Raw genomic sequence first — 3,625 nt, forward strand, 5'->3', positions numbered from 1 at the left:
ATAAGGGTGGCCAGGCAATAACCAATGTAAACTGAGGGCTGGCCGAAAGTTGATAGGCACCAGACCCTCAGGGTCAATCTACAACAGGAAAATTAATGGGCGCAACATCCATATCTTTAAAATAAAGACTAACTATACTTTTCTACAACCTTTGCTAACAAATAGACACATAAATATTTAAACATCTGTGCTTTCTAGATGAAAGGTATAGTGGATACAATTCTTTGAGGTTTGAGTTTTGGGGGAACCATCTTTTCCACTGTCATTACTTACCTACTTTTATCAATAATCATTCAGCATAAAATTGATATTTACAAGTACTAATTTCTACATAAATTGATTATTTAATACATTTTATTAAAATATCTATTTATCAATAATTTAATGGAAGACTCTTAGATGACTTGCAGAGACACATAATTTTCTCTTAAATACAAAATGTAGTTCTGAAAAGAGCATGAATTCTGTACTTCTCATCTTAAATGTTAGTATAATGATGTGTATAATTAACCACATAGTTTTTGTTGTCAAGTAATTGTTAATATATAAAAATAATTTAATGTTTTAAATATTCCACTTGAGTATTACTGCTGCCACCACCTGTATTAGAAAGAAAAAAATGGTAGGGGGGGCCACTGATTGGCTAAGGGTGGCCACCCCTGGCCCTCCATCTAGCTCCACCCCTGCTAAAGGAGTCCGTGGCCCGCTGCTCTCAGGTGTGTTGTAGACCCGCCCTTCTACTTAAAGCGGATGTAAACGTATCTTTGCTTTAGTGTTAGGTTTACTCAGCCTCTTTAGAGTTTGGGTTTTTGAAGCCGTCATGTCGTCGACGATAAAGAAGATAGGAATTACTTATAACTCTATAAATGCCAGCAACACTTTTACTAACGGAGATGTGGTTTCTGGTCAGGTAGAGGTGGAATTAGCCAAAGACTGCCAGATCGAGTCATTTTACATCAAGTTCAAGGGAAAAGCTGAGGTCCGCTGGACGGAAAGGCACGGTCAGACCACTCATGTTTACCACTCCAAAGACAAGTACTTCAGCCTGAGGCACTACTTCATAAAAAGCAAGAACAGCACGGGTAAGCGGCGGAAATTAACCTATAAAAATATTTTATTTTTATTTAATGCATTTATTTTTATTTTGTCTGACAAAATGGATGATTAGATATTGTCAATGTTCATCTTCTGTTTGTTTCTTTTTTATATAATGGACATTGAATCTCTTGCTCAAAGAGGAACAAAACAAAACAATAAGGATTCCTGTTTAGTAATGTTCTCCTAGGCGGCCACCATTCGGATCCCATATTGTGACTGTAGGGGGCGCTGTTTCTTCTGTACACATTGATATGTCTAAAGTAGCTCATACCCTAATGATAAATGTTTGGCAGCTCTGCAGAAACGGTTGGATGGGTGTTGTCGGAAAATTTTTATTTTTAGAGTGGGGAAAAAGTATTCAACTATTCATCCTAGTTAAATAAACGGAGATCGATGGATTTCACTCCGTCAGCACATTTATTCATATCTTTGCAAAGAGAGAACAGTTCATCATGAAGCCTTAATGGCACAGCATTCTGCTCTCTTCTGATCTGGGCAGCGTTCGTCCCCCCCTACTTACAACAATGGAAAGCAGTCAGAGTCATAACAAATTACACACACTTTGGTTAACAGTAACATGTTATGAATAAACCTTGAGAAAGAACCTGATTTGTTATGGGAAGAAGCTATGTCTGCTCTACAAACACCATCCTGCAGGGAATGGTGTGGCCTTGAGAGAGAAACAGACTGAGTGAAAACTTTTATGGTGAGTAAATAGGATAAATTAATATATAATAGAAGAAAGATAAAAATTTTCAGATAACAGTCCACCCTTTCGATTATGAAAGGATATTAGCCTTGTGTAATCGATATTATAAAAAAAGGAAAATTTATGAATATAAAAAAACTAAGAAACTAAAATTGTGAGTATATGTAAAGAAAGCTAATAAGAGAAAGTTATCAAGCTTTTCTTGAATAGTTGGAAGTCTATGGAAATGGGGGGGGAGAGAAAATATATAATCGATCACCTTTAGCCGTTACTTGCTGCCTCCTCCAGGTCTGAATTCCACAAGGAGCGGCTCCGATCAGGGAGTCCATGTTTGAAGGGCAGCGAGTAAAAAAAAAACAATGGTTAGTTTAAGGAAGAGTTTCAATGTTTCAAATGAATAATAATAAGAAAAAAATAATATAAAGTTGTTCATCTTTACCATATAGAAGAAGATGCCTTTTCCAGGAAAGGAATGTCGTCTCGTCAGTTGCCCCACTTCATCCTTCAGTCACTTTAAGTCACCTTTCCCTCTCGTCACATACTTTTCTCGTCACCATATCTTTGCTTTTCTCATCAACATACGTTTGCCTTTCTCTCAACATGCTTTGCCTTTTTTTTCTCCAACATACTTTTGCCTTTTTCACAACATACTTTTCACAATTTAATTTTGTTTTTTTTGGTAATTTAATTTTAGGTTAATTCCTCCATTTTACAAGTTTTTTCTTTTTTAAACTTTTAATTTTAGCCCTACTTTTTTTTTTCTGTAATAATTTAATAGTTTTTTATTTTTTAGCTATGAGTTATTAATTTCCTGTAAAAATTTTGTTTGGAGATTTGTTTATTTAAAAGCACCATTGAAATTAAAATTCATTATTATTACTTAGTATAGTGTAAGTTTAATATATAATACAGTGTAAATATGTCTAGTATAAGGTTTAAACACTGCCTTTTTGACTTCTTATTTTAACCCATTAAAATAAAAAAAAAATTCTGACAACAATGGGTAAAGCAAGAGTAGCACTGCTTTAATATGTTTTACTCCAGTAAAAGTAAAAAGTAATTATCCCCGAAATTACTCAATTTAAAAAAGTACTTGGGGAAAAAAATTGTTTCTCTAAAAATGAGTAACTGATGTTAATATTTAAAATTGTGTCATCAGGCAGACAGTAATTCGCACATCTGGGTATTTTAACTTTTATTTTTAGAAAAATGCAAATAAATTAACAATGATTATGAAATAAAAAATTGGGTAAGTAGAAATTTATTTTTCAAATCAACTTTTGATTGGATGAAACCAATATTTGAAGTAGGTAATGCATATAATGCAAGTAAAGGATGTTGCACATTTCCCCTGATCTCCAATAGTTCAAGTCACTAGTAGAGGGGAGGGGAACCAGAAATTTAACTCTACTATTTGTAGCCATTCTCAAAGAATATTACTTAGGTAAAAGCAAAAAGTACAGTCAAGTACGTATACTCCATCCATCCATCCATCCATTTTCTGACACGCTTTATCCCAATTGGGGTCGCGAGGGTGCCTATCTCCAGCTGTCTATGGGCGGGAGGCGGGGTACAACCTGAACAGGTCGCCAGTCCATTGCAGGGCATGACAGAGACAAATAGAACAAAAAAATATTCACATACACACACACTCACACCTAAGCGGACTGTAGAGAAACCAATTAACCTAACAGTCATGTTTTTTGACTGTGGGAGGAAGTCTGAGTACCCGAAGAGAACCGACGCATATGGGGTCAAAATGGTAGCTTTAATATTTGCAAATGTGTGTGGAGAGTTGTGTGTCTGTATCTTGATTTT

This window comes from Cyprinodon variegatus, unplaced genomic scaffold (assembly GCF_000732505.1).
Source record: "Cyprinodon variegatus isolate N-32 unplaced genomic scaffold, C_variegatus-1.0 Scaffold103, whole genome shotgun sequence".
Lineage (NCBI taxonomy): Eukaryota > Metazoa > Chordata > Actinopteri > Cyprinodontiformes > Cyprinodontidae > Cyprinodon > Cyprinodon variegatus.